At 40.6% G+C, this 14542-nt stretch overlaps 1 non-coding gene across 1 annotated transcript; it reads right to left on the minus strand.

The window, feature by feature from the left end:
* Positions 1 to 2811: 2811 nt before the first annotated feature.
* On the minus strand, positions 2812 to 2883 carry TRNAT-CGU (transfer RNA threonine (anticodon CGU)). Its single transcript has one exon. It is a non-coding gene; the product is annotated as a tRNA-Thr (tRNA).
* Between the last annotated feature and the right edge of the window lie 11659 nt (positions 2884 to 14542).

Consider the following 14542-nt stretch of genomic DNA (forward strand, 5'->3'; position numbering starts at 1 on the left):
ATGGCATCACTAGCACTAAAGTAGAGGCCCAACGCCTTCAGTAGTCTCAGCCAGCCCCCTCTGCATCCCTTGCTCATATATGGGGGTATTTTTCTGGGCTCCGCTGAAGGCCTATCGTTTCACTCAGGACTTCCATGAGTAAAAGCTAATCTTCTTTCTCCCTCCGTGATAGATGCATACTGTACTGTATATGCTTACTTATTTATAAATATAACTAAAATCATAAATATGATCACAGCTATATTTTTGTTGATTATATTTAAACATTTTTCTTTCAACGTTTTTCCTGCGGTGCCATGTGCTGCTCATATAGGAATTCAGTATAAAAAAATTAATTGAACAGAATAAGTCATGCTTACAGATTCTGCTCAGTCATCTATATTTTAACAAAGAAGTAGCCATAAGCATGTATTTGCATGACTCTACACTTCTGTATAACATCCCAACAGTTTCTCAATCGAATTTGACAGAACGGTTACATAAATAGTATTTTGGGGTGGGGAGGAAGAGCCTGAGCTTCCTCAAGACTGAATAAAAAAAGTAATATATTTGTTTTAAAAAGAGAGAATTTCTGTTTCTGCAACACTTTAAGCCCTTGAGCAATTTAAATCATAATCACAGGGCTTTTTTTATTTTCTCTATATTAACTTTTTGCTTTGTGTGTGAGGCTGCCGTTTGGTTGCTACTGGGCAAGTCACCCGCTCTGAACAAGTTTGGACTGCAGAGCACAGGGACCAGGGCACCCCATTATCTCTTTGGCCTTTCCCCCATTATTCAGCCCTTATTATATCAGAATAAAACAAGTCTCCAAGTTGATTAAAAACAGGTTACTGGGGTGGAGTATCACTCTTCATCACTCTAACCTCTACTCCCCTCTTTTCTATTAGGTGACCTCTTATAAGCGATCACACCAATTCAGTGGCACAATGAGAGACTTTCAGTGGCAATCTTTGGGCATTTGAGGGACTTCTTAAGACTGGCTATGTGAATCTCTTCCTCCATTACCACATTAACCCCTCCCTTAAAACCCAGAGACATCTCCAGAATACAGAATTGCCCAGCTAACTTGCAGGTTATGGATTCTCTAATTTCCCCCTATTCCAAATGACTTTGGTCAGAACAGAAGAACCCTCCTGGATGAGAAGCGAATCATTTTCAAGGAAGCCCAAAGGTACTTTTTCAAGAGGCAACTGGATTTTCTTGTTTTTCTTTGAAGACATTTCACTTCTGACTGAAGTCAGAACTGAAGAAGCTTCAGCCAGAACTGAAGAGGCTTCTTGGATCAGAAGTAAAACATCTTCAAAGAAAAATAAAGGCCAATTGCCTCTTGAAAAGGCATCTTTGGGACAACCTTGACCTGGATGTCTAGAGAATCTCTATAGACATGTAACTCAAGGTGGTGAATATACCCTTCCCATTTTTCTCCATAACAACCCTGTGAGAAAGTTTGGGCTGAGAGTGAGTGAGTCACCCTTTCATGCTTTAAGGTAGGACTAGAACTCAAGTCTCCTGGTTTTTCAGCCAGCACCCTTCCCTACTAGACCAAATTGGCCCACTTATTCCACGGCTCCCGCGCCGAATTCCGATTCGCACCTCCCCCTCCCTCCTCTTTTAGTCAACGGCACCCGAGGGCAGAGGGGCTTTCCCCGAATCCGGTAAATGAAGGGCACGGCGGTTCGTTGGTTGATGGAAACCGCCTACAGAATTAACGACCTCGCGGAAGCTTCGGGGTGGGTTGGAGGGGGAGGGGGGCAGCCCTTTTTCTTCCTTCTCCTCAGCGCGTTACCGGCATGGCTTTCGGCGGCGCGCGCGCGCAGCGCCCCCACAGGCGCCGTCTCTAAAGCGGGAGCACGAGACCGCCCCCCAGCTTAGCGCGTGCGGAACTGCCCTGTATCCCTCGGAGAGCGAACCTTTCCCTGAAAGACCAATCTCTTAATGCAAGAGGGAGCGCGTGGTTTTCCGCGCTCTGTTAGACTGGGGGAGAGGGAGAGGCTGGCATCCACCACGACCCAATTTCTTTCGGGCTGAGAAGTCGGTTTTCCTCCTCTTAGGAGGAAATATGCACAAGTCTTTCCCCCACCCACCCCCACCACAATACACACAATCACCCCGGAGAGATGCAACGTTGTGGTTCCCGCAGGCCCACCACCACCACCACCGTTAAGGAAATTCTAATCCCGTTTGCAAAGCAACCCAACGAGCAATTGCCCGGCTGTTCTCCTTTCAGATGCAAGAGGAGAAGAGTGGGCTGCTACGGCTTTTCATTTGCAATTCTTCCCGCCACTACGGAAAACTGAAAGCGTCCCGTGCAACACCGCACACGAGAGAAACACAGAGCAAGTTACGGTTCGCTTTTTTTTGTAACTGCCTAATTTAAAATCGTCGGTGAGAATCGTTTCATCATTGGTCCTGACAAGCTGGCAGTTCCGTTTCTCGAAATTTGGCAGATTTATGTTGGAAATATGCGGAAGACCACTAGATGGCAGGGACGGCTTCTGTTATCTTTTTCTCGGTGGTCGCTCGGACAATTCAGGCCTGACAGCACTAGTTTCCCATAGGAACGCGTTTCAGTTTCTCTTCTCGGGATTGTTCATCCGTTTCTGCAAACAGAACCCGCTTTCTGTTGTTGACCCAACCGAGCATTCCCCCCACCCTCTATTCACGCCTTCGCAGGCTAAAGCCGTCTTTCCTTTTCCATTTCCGCTTGGTATTTTTCCTCAGTTAGGGAAGCCGAATAAAAAGTGGCCCGAGAAAGGAAATCCCACTTCATTCCCTTTCGTAACAAGCCGCGACGCGGCGCCATCCCACGTGAGGCACGGACGGGGTTCGAACCCGCGATCTTCGGTTTACGAGACCGACGCCTTACCACTTGGCCACCGCGCCTGACGGGCTAGCAGCAGGGAAAAGCAGCCAGTGGAAGGAAGGTTCCGGATTCGCGGTTCCACGCGCCTCGTGCTCGGGATCCAGCGGGTGGGGGGTGGGAGAGATCCAATCTAAACAGGCCGACGTTGTTCTACTTTTGTTTTTCTTCCTCCCCCCTCCGCGCCCCTAGTTTTGCAACCCCCAAACGAAAAGGAGCCGCGCTCGGCGCCTTCCCCCCGCGAAGCAGCGCGGCGATTTTATTGCACACCCAAGCAGAAGAAACAAGAACGGCAAGCCGCGCCATTGCGATCCTCAATTCACTCCGCTCCGTGGCCGCGCATCGGTTCCTTCAATTGGCGCAGAAGCGAATCCCGGGAACCTTTCTCGCTTTCTCCTGAGGATACAGAATAATCCTCCGAGGTGAAGGAGCCCGCGCGGGCGCCTTTCGCACCGCCGGATTTCCCACCGTGCAAAATGCAAAAGGCAGAAACCGCTTGCGATTTCTCGGGGATACCTGGCTCCGGCTTCCTCCGGCCGCTCGGAGTCGGCGTAGCGAGGCGGATTACAATTTCAGGACGAGGGGAAGCAGCCATTTTTAACCCATCCATGCAATGGCGGGAGACGGGCTGCAACGCCGGCTTGCGAGCGGGAGCGGCGGAACTGCTACGCTTGCACTTAACGGGAGCGACGCGTTTCCCTCACCGGGCAGGGCAAATGGATTTTTTTTTTAAAAAAAGCTGGTCTTCGTTGCTTCTAGAAGCCGAGCTGGGCTCACTTCAGACGAAATGGTTTCTCCACACGGGAGTCCCGGCACAAAGGCTGTCAAAAAGACGGGTTGATCTCTTCTGGTCACAGCCGCTGGTCGTTCTTTGTATTATCGCTTCGGGGAGACAACATTTCTTCTTCTTTGGATTCGCCACATGCTTTATATGTTTGATTGATTTGGGTTGCAGAGTTTGATTTGCTTCATGGGCAGGAGTTTCAAACAGGAACGCTGCCTTAGATTGGGTGCCACCGAGCATATGCAGAGCGCGCCGTCCCTTTAGAGAAGTCGGTGCTAAATAAAGATGTTTTGTTATTGTGATTTTTTTTCTCTTTTCCCCTTCCTCTCACCCTTCTCAATTTATACTGGCCTTTTAATTTTGTTCCATTATAAAGTCTACTCAATTAAAAGCAGTCCTAAAGCATGTTTTGCAGTGGTTGCTTATTGGTTTTCGGAAGAAAATAGCTTAAACTTTTAACCTAAGTGACAAAGCAGCATATCTGAAAAGTTGCAAGCAAATCAGAATTTCTTTTTCCACTAAACACTTCTCCCAGAGTCCCTTCCCACTTCTAAAAGTTATGAAGGATCCCCCCAAAATATTGTTTAAATGGGTTATATCGATCAATATTTACTATATTAAAATAGATCCGTTTGCTGCTGCCACTGCTCCTCAAGATTGTTGATGGGCTTTTAATATTGTATTATTTTTTCAACATAAGTTGGCAAATAATTTTGATTTCAAGGACCCCTGAAAAGATCTTGGGGAACTCTCAAGGGTCATGGGACCACATTTTAAGAAACATTGGACTAGGACTTGTGGAAAAAGCAGGGCTACTTTGGAAGAGATACCCTTATACTCAAGATTTTTATGTACATTAATTGGAATATCCATGTTGACATCTAACAGCAAAGATTGCCACTTTGAATAGTTAACTGTCTCAAAACAGTTCGTAGCTATTAAAGGTGGCTGATTGGGTTATTGAGTTGATGTCAAATCTTAGCACTACACAGCACAATTGTGTACCAGTTCTTAAAAATAACAGGTAAAAAACAAAAGTTGCGATAGGTTGTAAGTGTTATTACTGCATTCATTCCCCATCCTATATTCTGGATATGCTGGTTCCCCATTCCCATTACTGCCTACCAATATGCACAGTTGCACAAACAGGCATAGCCAATGTCAACAAGATAGGCTTGCTGAAATGGATGAGCTGTTATAAATGACACCTTCCAAAGCGCCAAATATCTAAAAACAGAAATGCCAAAACATCTTAGGGAGACATTTACCCACACAAGATTTGAACAGCTAGGTACAATGATTAAATGAAGTTCCTGATAACAAAAATAGAAGACCTAACATTGTTTTGAGTATCAGATGTATAATAAAGAGAGAGACTGGCATCTTGGATTGCTCATCAGACAAACTATTGAAATCCTTATATTAGAACTACATATTTCATATTTCAAATTGCATACCATGCAACCCTTTCTTAATAAAATAGCTGAGATCTACATACTGTATATGGGTCTTCTAGAAGTAAGTTGTCAGGAATATTGCTTTCCATATTTATTCTCTAATTTGTTTCCTGTACTTCTCTCTTATATATGATTCTGCTGTTTTAAACATATTTTATGTTTTATTCTGAATATTTATTGTATATTTTGATATGGCCTATGGACTAATCGGTAACAATAAAGTGACCTACCAGTTTGACCATTATGACAGGCATCATGGAATTGTAGTCCAATACATCTGAAGTTGAAGGAAGTTCTGAGCATTATAAAGAGGGCAGAACCTCATCAAGTTAGATAAGATCAGATTTGGATTGTTAAATGCTTGGAAATGCTTGGAAAGGTGAATAAATAAATGTAGCATTGAAGATGCTCTCCCCTAGTCTTTTTAAATATTTTTTTATTATGGCATAATTTTAATTTTTGCTTCTTTTATGATTTTGTATTTATGGTATGCTGCTCAGAGTCATGTTTATGAGATAGGCAGCTACTGCATATAAATGTAATTGTCAAGATTAAGATAGGTGCTGCTGTGACATCACTAAGAATTATCTGCATGCCTAAAACAGCAGTAACAGGGATTTAGATGACTTCGGATGACTGGATCCAAACAACCAATTGATGCAAGCATTTCTCTTTGTTTAATAAAGACAGACTGCCTCTCAGATATACTGATAATGTGTGCTTTTTTAAAATGGGTTTCTAACATTCTCCATTCCTCTTTCAGTTTTCTTTTCCTTGCTTCCCTCTTTTTTTGGGGGGTAGTAGCTGCTGGTCTGATTTCCAAGTATGTATGGCATACCAAAATGGCAGTGAATATGGAGAACTGGATGCTGGACTACTACAGTACTAGTTATTATTTGTTTGGAATGGATGCTGAGCAAATAAATTCAACTCTGTAAAAAAACAAGGTGTTTTAGAAACTCTTTTAAAAGAAAATATCTTCAAAGAAATTCTCAAGGTTACAGGGAATATTATTGAACTTAGTAGTGCTGTAGTGTCCTGTCTTTCCTTGTTTAATTTTCTCTCAGGTTCAGCAGCCTCCTTGAGAAACTTCTGTTAAATCCCCGAGGAAGATTTTCATTAGCAGAATTACCTAAACAAAAAAGTTTTGTCCCCGGATAATTCTTGGAGATTATCTTCTTCCTCTGAGAAATTATTCACTTAATTTGACTGCTCCCTAATTTGCTGGACAATCTCAAAAGGATCCTTCAGGAACTAGTTGTTGTTTTTTTCTTTTTTAGCTGCATATTAAAACTTAAAGGAGGTGTATTGGGCATGTGGCAAATCACTTTAAAGCTTTTTCTGCCATTTTGCCACAATATCCCCTTGAATGGGATTTTGTTATTTTCTTAGATGCTAGCCCCGCTTATACACAATAAAACTTATTTCTGAATAAAGTTAGCCTATTTTGGAACTATATGATTTGTAATATATTGACTATGAACAGAACTATAAGCGGTTAAACTAATTGGCTTAAAAAGGATTAAACTGCAGCCGGAGCTAATTTAAATTAATCCCACTGGAGTGAGGGAATTTATTCCTGGGCAAAAAAGTATGCGTGCAATTGGACTTAAATTTTAATTATCCCACAGAACATAGATTGGACTTTCACAATGAGATGGCTGCAAACTTCACTCAATGATGGTCAATATCTGAAATAAAGACTACGATTACTACAAAACAGATTCTGATGGTTGGCCTATTTGAGGACTGAGATAGATCAATTTGAGGGAGCTGCTGACATTGTAAAGTTTTTTTTAATTAAAGAAAAAATGTTCCATAAATATGGCAGGTTCCCAAAGGCAGCAGAATTAGATATTGGAGACATTGGAGCTTTGTTTTCTTTAATTATGCTTTTGTGTTAATCCTTCTGTTGCACAGGCAATTAGGATGACCAAAAGTTCACTGGAAAAAATAAATCAAGAGTTATATCAGTGATAGTGAGAGATGAGCAATCAATTCAAATAATTATTATGATTCTGAGCAACAATTTCCAAGGCTTCATTCGGGAGTAACCCAAAAAATTAAAAAGACTCTTTTTGAGACATTGGCTTAGTACTTTCTAACTCATTTCTGGAAATATTTTAAACTCCAGCAGGCTCATTCAAATAGAACCCTGGCATCACAGTGTCACATTAGAAGACACTTAGCTGCCAATTTTATTTTCTCTTGATGACCTTTTGGCAATAGACAGATCAAATTATGCTGAGAAAGGACAGGCTTTTGCAAAAGATGAATGGGTTGTTGGATTCTGTATCCTATTCTCTCTGCAAATGTGGGAATAAAAGTGCACGAACTGCTTGTTTGCCTAATACACTGTGCCTTGGTAAGGTATGCTCTTATTAGCATTTTATTATCAGGAATAATGAAATACAACTTGGGTTTTTGGACTGCTGTAGGATTCTAACTGCTGTGGCCCCTTGGTTCAGGTCAACTCTAATTACATGAGAATAACTGGGTTCAAACATTGTGCTGGTTCACTCGAATGATGCTTGGTTCAATAAATCCAGCTGTTTGACACTCTAATCCAACTGCATGAACCATGTTTAGGTCCAGTTCAATGCGCGAACCTAGCCAGTGACTACAGTAGTGCAGATAGCAGATAAATCATTTTGCCTCCACAGATTAAGGACTACCTTTTTCTGATACAGAGATTAGTGACAAGGACTAAATTTGTACCTGGAAAACTGAGAACAAAAGTCAGAATAGAAAATGATGTAGCTTGTTAAATATTTTAAGGATTTCAGCTACAGGTGATAGGATGGATGGTAAAATCACTAAATAGTATTCTGAAAGATTTCAATCTCTTTGGGTCCCCAGGCCCCCTGCCAATATTGCAGATACCACGTTGTAGCTATGTTTCTTAAAAAGAAAGCTCTTATCTTGTAGAACATTGATGCTGGATGAATATGTGTACATGATGTACAAGTAGTCCCCCGTTTACAACTACAATTGAGTCCCAAAATTTCTGTTCTGACCAAGGCTTCCTGAGACTGTAATTAAGCACATGCTCTTGTTTTATTTCAACGCTGGGAATTATGTTGTTTCCCAGCCTGTAACAACTCCCAAACAGTCCCTCGAGATAAGCACCCACCTTTATCTTCTTTGAATTGCTGTCAACAACTAAAGTGCCAAAATAACTGTGAAAAAACCATCCAAAGTACAAAGTCCACACAGAATGTCAAGGTTTAATCCAAACAGAGCAAACGACTTTGCTTCCTGAAAAAGTTTATCTACCTTTGTGCCTCCTTTATACCTTAGGGGAGGGGCAATCACCTCCAAGCTTTACTCCCGAGTCGCCCCCTTTGCTGCTCTTGCCTTCCAGCAGCTCTGTGCACACGTGCACTGGGAACAGGCTCCCCTTCTTCCTCCGCCTTGTTGCTGCCAGACTCTGGAGGCTCCGGAGTCAGCACACAACTCCCAAATGGTCCTGGCCTCATATCTGCATCGGACGCAAGACCCTCATCCAAGTCCTCTCCAGACTCCCGGACCGGTCCCCGTTCTTCCCCCCTGTCCAATTCCGCTGCCGTCTAGACTGGCTGCTGGCGAACCTCAACAATTTCCATGCCTGAGCAAGACTACTGTTAAGTGAGTTTTGCCCCATTTTACAAACTTTCTTGCCACAGTTGTTAAGCGAATCGCTGCAGTTGCTATGTTAACAATAGTTGTTAAGTGAATCTGGTTTCCCCATTGACTTTGCTTGTCAGAAAGTCTCAAAAGGTGAGCACGTGGCCTGGGATACTGTAACCATCATAAATACATGCCAGTTGCCAAGTGGCTGAATTTTAATCGCATGACCATGGGGATGCTACAACAGGCATGTGAAAAACAATCCTCTCATTTTTTTTTCAGTGCTGTTCTCTTGAATGGCCATTAAATGAATGGTGAATAGATTTTATTTCAGCCATATGTATCCAGTGGGACAATCGATTTCACCCGGGAATGTGGTTCCACTGTCTTGAAAAAGGGCCTAATGACTTTATAAGAAGGATTTCCCTACTGAAGTTCACCAAAGTAAATCTGGGTAAGATTGGAATCCAAAGCCTCTCATTAGCTGCTCAAACATTTTGAACTTTTGGGAAGTAATTTCTGGTGTCATACATGAGTCTAGAGGCACCTGTTTTTTTCCTATAACATGATAGTTGTGGATGGAAGAATTGAATTCTGCTGTCACACATAATTTCATTCAATTTGTGTACTGCACAGTTGCATTTCACACTTTTAAAGGTGGGGGAATATATTATAATGGTGTGTTCCCCAGACTGATGCATTTTTCTAATAACCCTTGGTCTTGCATCCACACATGCTTATGTTCAAATCCTGGACATCTTTAGAAAGCATTGCTTGGACAAATGGCAGGTTCCTGGAATGAGCAAGCTCTTCTTCTATAGCAAATGTTGCCACAGAAATTAGAAATCTGTATGAGTATATGTAACATTTTCTTTTGTTTGGGAATTAGTGTGAATCTATTTTCATAAATGGTCGAGTCTTGTCTTAATTTGATATCTGTGGGGCCAAAATATTAGTAGGTTCATGGTATAAACCTTGTAAGCATTTTAAAATGCATCATCAAATTCTCTCCAAGCTCCTGACATCCTAGCTAATCATTGTATAGTTGATCAGCAATGTGGCAATCTAAGATGTGCAGTTTATATTCCAATAGAAATCTCACTGGCATAGGTGATGATTCTTACTGTTTCTACTCATGAAAACAGGAAGGACGGTTTACAGCAGGCGTCTCCAAACTTGGCAACTTTAAGACTTGTGCACTTCAATTTTCAGAATTCCCCAACCAACATGGGGAAGTCCAGTTCAAGTCCACAAATCTTTAAAAATTTTGGAGACCACTGGTTTACAGCAGCAACACTCATAATAGGATAAGTTTTTAAAAAGCCAGGATGGGACAGGTTTTTTAAAAGCCAGCAGCCTCTTGGCCTTTTTTGTCCTCTCCCCTTCACACATTGCTTGATTTCACACACATAATGCTAAGCCAACCTCTGCCTTGATTATTTATGGAATGGCTTGTATGAACCCCATAAATTGAAGTTTGGAGGTTGTCTTCATCTCAGATGCTGGACACAAGCTGGAGCGTGCTTTTACATTTATGTACCCCTAATGAGTTTTCCAGAGGAATCCTGAGTTAATTTCAAGTTAAGGCAGACCCATAGAGATGTATTTTTTAAAAATCGTGTTCTTAGTAAATTATCAACATACAGTCTTAAAAATGTTGATGAAAATCCCAGAAGTTTCAAAAATTATTCTGAATTGGGGACATATTTGGTGATACCACTGAAGAACATTAACTAATGCAATAATGAGGTCCTAACTCTGAAGTTATGCCCAGCTTGGCAAAGGATTCTGTACTAAACTGGAATATTAAGGTGAAAACAACAGGAAAGCTTTCTCTGCCATTCTAGAAAGCCACTGTCAAGTTAGAAAAAGCTGATTGAGCTTCAGCGAGCAAAGTTTGCTATAAGGCAATGTCCCATAATATTCAGAATAGTAATGCAATTTTGTTCCTCACAGACTGGAAAAAAACCACTCCTGAAAGCTGGCAAATATTTAAGTATTTGCAGTATATTTTTCTGGCATTCAACAAGTTTATTAACTCAGCAATCTTACAAGTAAGGCAAGAGAATTATTCCCTTGTGGTGGGATCAATGAAGGGAACTGAAGCTGAGAGAAGGGTAGCGGAACTCAATATTTAATTGAGGGAGATTTTGCTTTAGTTCATCTGACACAAAGCGAAGAAACTTCACAATCCCTCTTAGAATGAAAGAAATAATGTAATTGGGATAAGCATCAATTTAATTTGCTGTAAACTCTAAAATGGGGCAGAAATGATGCAACCCATTATAAATAAAGACAACAAATCAGGAAGGATCATAGCTTGTGTATGTGAGAGTGAATGAATGTGAACTGGATTTTTACAAAAGGGCAAGAGATAATTCCATTTAACACAGCAATGCTAAAAGAAAACAGATCTAACCAGTTATTTCACTATGTGCTCAGGACAAAAAATAGTGCATCTAAGTAAAAGAAAGACATTTTGTACAAAATGAATGTGTCTTTTTTTTTTACACTCTAGTGAGGCACATGAAATACAAACTTAGTTCTATTTTATATATACACATTTACAGTAGATTGTTTGGGTAGGGATGGCAAAATAAAGACTGAATAAAAATAAAAGACCTCAAACATATAAAACCTGTGGCCAATAGCATGAATTTCAAGACATGAATCCTGTACATGGTCAAGTAGAAGGCACAAAAATACTAAAATCATGCAAAATATTTTTTTTTAAAAAATCCAATCCTTACACATAACTACATTCTGTGCAATAAAGCGAAACTACAATAGTGGTTCCCACAATAAAAAAATACAACAATTCTCAATTTCTATCAGTACCAAAACACATTGGAAATTGAACATAACTACTGCCTTGTAACATACAGATCAAAGGTCCTTATTTTTTTCTGCCCTGCTCATCTTGAAAGACCAGCTCACTAATTTCATAAGTTGGGGCGAGCAGCAGTGATAAATCTGCACTCAGGAATTGCGTAATTATAGCTCCGGTCTTTAATGGTGAAGTGTTCCTACCTTTTCCTCTTATAATCTTACTTATGTACATGCATGGGCATTCTGAACAGGCCCTATCTGTAATTCTGAGAAATTGACATGCCACTGCAGAAGTACAAGGATAACACTGGATTAATTTTCCAAAAAATGAACTCTTAAGATCAGAAAGCAGAAGGGGAACACACTCTTATTTTTCCTATCATCAACAAGGGGAAATCTGGGGTTCCAGGGAAGCTATATCTTTTTTTCTTGCCAGGAATACAATCACAGCCAAAGGGAACTCAACTTGACCCCATTTATCAGCCAAAGAGAGAGCTGCTACAAGGGCCTCACTTTGCCAGAAGCAAAACTCAGCTACAGGTGACCATTGCTTTGGGAACACAGTGAAGGAAATAATATGTACAGCCAATTCTTTGTCCTAAAGGGTTAAAATCCACCAATGCTATTTAAGCCAAAACACCAGAAGTTCAGATTTATAAAGTACAATTTTTCTTTGGCCTCTCTTTACTTTCTCTTCATATCCCATAACTCAACACTCAAAAGCCAAATAATGGTTGTCAAGGCTTCTATCATTATTTGAAAGCTAAAATTCAGAATCTGAGTTTTGGAATGAAGATTGATTGATCAATTCTTAAAAATTAAATATTTTGATAACATTTTAGTTTTCACTGAGAGATTCAAACTTGTGCCCTACTATATAGACTACTGGATAGGAAATTTCTAGTTCATTTGTTGCTGAGATGAATAATGCTTTCCTGAAATTCACAATTTTAAATAATGGATACAGGAAAAGTGACTAAACCACCCATATCATAGAATTCAAAGTAGAACAGTACAAATGTATCCCGTTCAATGTAATATGCAACTATATTCATGATTTCAATGAAAAATCAAATCTACAACTTTAGTGTAAGATCCATGGTGGTCAGGATGTCTTAAATCATACTAAACGTTTTGAGAGTTAATTGTTTTAACCTCAGGGATTACTTGTTGTCCAGTGAACACTTGTTGCCTTTAGAGAAGCAGTTATTTTTTGCTTTCACAGAATACGAACTGGATCAAAGGCGCTCCAACAACTAGAAGTCGGGACGAGAACCAATAAGGGGGACGGAGAACCAAGTGTCTCAGCTTCAACCAGCTGTTCATTAACCTTAGCAGAATTTTGAAGTTCTATTAAAGCCTCTGGATCAAGTGAAAGCAAACTATTTTGTTACAACTATGTTTGAATTGTTACCTCAGTGCCTTGCCCCACTGTATAAATACGCAAGAAATCCTGGCTCAATAGGCAAGCATACACTAGCATACTTTAATCTAAGCAAGTATAAACGTGTTTTGATGGTGTGATGAGAAATTATGTTGAGAAAACACTACTATTGGTAGATTCCCATTGGTAGATTCCATTTCTTAAAAGTTATTCCTATCTATTTAGAAGCCTCTCATACTCAGGTTTACACATGGATTAGGCTGACCTCTTTACAACATACACCTTGGACTGGTGATCTACAAGAGCTGACAAATTATTCTGCCCAACAGACAGCAACAGAAATTTACTTAAGGAACCACTGCAAAAAAAACCTTGCGTTCTTTTGGTCGTAGAATGATAACTACTGTTTGAAGCACAACATTGAACTTGTCCCTACTAGGTAATCTCTAAAATATGTGGACTTCCAAAATTCTCAGCAGCTAAAGTCTTTAAAAAAATAAAACTTCCAGTGATGAAGATGGGAATGGGAACATCTGTAACCCTTAAAATTAGGACACCTTTCCTAGCAAACAAGTGTCGTGCCTACAGATTAAACCCAATTTTAACTAGCAACATTCCTTTTCCTGTCCTGCATGGCATTTTTTTTGTATAGCACAAATGTATCCATGCCTATTCAGAAATAGTGACTTTCTCTCAGCTAGAGGCCTATCAGCTATAGTTTCAATGTAATCCAGCAATCCACTCTGCTTCCATTTTCCACTACTAAAGCCACCCAACTCCTGCAGGCTTGACTCAGAGGCATGTAAATGAACCCGTCTCAAAATGTCCCATCATAATCAATCATAAGTAAACAGTTACCCTCTGTTAATGTGCTACAGCCCCTCCTTTTTTGGCCTTATTACTGCATTACAACACAATGTTGTACTGCTGTCCAAACACGTTCATCAGAAGAGCTGATCAGCTTTTCAACAACTCCTGATCTGAAGTCATGCTGGAAAACATTACCATTTGTATAATCTTATGTCCAGGGAAATGAATTCTAAACAAGCTACGCTGACAAACAGGCCTCAGGTATCTGCATTTGTTTCTCCCAACCTGTTGTGCTAAAGCAAAGGCAGTCATATAATACAGACAACTGGCTAAAGAAATTGTTGACCCCTAGAAACATCACCAAAACATTGCTTCACATTTCTATGGATCATCTATGAGCAAAGAAGAAAGCAAATGGGCACAAAGACTCATTTAAAGACAACCATGAATACTGTGTGGATTGAGGTTTGGTAGCAAAGAACTAATTTAATACAGTCCCCTGACTTGTAAGGGAATCAGGTTATCGAATCCAGCCTTTCTTGACTTGGTGCTTTTTGGGAGGACTGGAGGATAGCTTACTGTAAGATGCACCGTCCACCTAAGAGGCACCACATTGGGAAGGTTTTTCTCAATGCTTGCTAATCCAAACCAATTGAATCATTTGCAAGCAAGACTGCCTTTCTGCCACCTCTTGGAAACCACTTTGCTCTCTTCGGTCAGAACTACTCCCGTGTTTCATACAAAGCCCTTCCTTCAGTTTCTATCCATCCGCCTCTTCACTTCCTAACTCGTGGAGGTTTTTTTTTCTC

Source organism: Pseudonaja textilis, chromosome 2, assembly GCF_049901715.1.
Source record: "Pseudonaja textilis isolate UNSWEBS1 chromosome 2, rPseTex1.2, whole genome shotgun sequence".
Taxonomy (NCBI): domain Eukaryota; kingdom Metazoa; phylum Chordata; class Lepidosauria; order Squamata; family Elapidae; genus Pseudonaja; species Pseudonaja textilis.